Source organism: Prionailurus viverrinus, unplaced genomic scaffold, assembly GCF_022837055.1.
Source record: "Prionailurus viverrinus isolate Anna unplaced genomic scaffold, UM_Priviv_1.0 scaffold_72, whole genome shotgun sequence".
In the NCBI taxonomy this organism is placed as follows: Eukaryota; Metazoa; Chordata; class Mammalia; order Carnivora; family Felidae; genus Prionailurus; species Prionailurus viverrinus.
The window spans coordinates 363,960-364,951 of NW_025927634.1; positions in this window are offsets into that span (position 1 = coordinate 363,960).

The window sequence follows — 992 nt, forward strand, 5'->3', positions numbered from 1 at the left end:
CCATTCTGTGTCTCCAATCCCTCGGAACTTTCCGGGGAGTTTCTGAGCTGAGACCCCAGTGTCTGGAGGCTGTTTCGGGTTCTGTGACCCCTTTCTCTCAGGTACAGGGTGACTGCCTTCTCTCAGGCTACAGCCATGGTGAGCCATCGTAATGACTCAGGGCCTGGAGGCCGGGGCTCGTAGCAGGTGTTTGGGATTCTGGGTCTCGCATCCCTCGGTCCTGACCCGGGAGTACCGGAGTGGAGAGGATGGCTTGTTGGCTCTTCAGGATTCAGGCATATGTCTCCTTGGGATTTTAGGCTTGTAGTATAGTCCCTGGTAGGGCTGCTTGGATTTCTGTGTCTCCCACTTCTCCATCCTTCCCCGTAAATTTCTTAGCTGAGACCCCAAGGTCTGGAGTCTGTGTGGGAAACACTGGCCCGTTTCTGTCACTGACAGGGAGAGGCTTCAGCCCCGATGCGCCATGGTAAGATAGAGCCCCGGGCGTCGAGGCCCGGATCGACCAGGAGCACTACCCATTTGGCGTATCCGATCCCTCGGAACTTGCCCGGGATTTTCGAGCAGGGAACCCAGGGCCTGGAGGGTGTTTGTGTTTGTGTGACCCCTTCTCTCAGGTACAGGAACGGCTTCAGTCATAGTGAGCCATGGCGAGCAGCCCCGTGCGTGGAGGCCCGGGGCGAGCAGCCCCGGGCCTGGAGGCCCAGGGCGAGCGTGGCACATCCAATTCTGTGTCTCCAATCCCTCGGAACTTTCCGGGGACTTACTGAGCTGAGACCCCAGTGTCTGGAGGCTGTTTCGGGTTCTATGACCTCTTTCTCTCAGGTACAGGGTGACTGCCTTCTCTCAGGCTCCAACCATGGTGAGCCATCGTAATGACTCAGGGCCTGGAGGCCGGGGCTCGTAGCAGGTGTTTGGGATTCTGGGTCTCGCATCCCTCGGTCCTGACCCGGGAGTACCGGAGTGGAGAGGAAGGGTTGTTGGCTTTTCAGGAT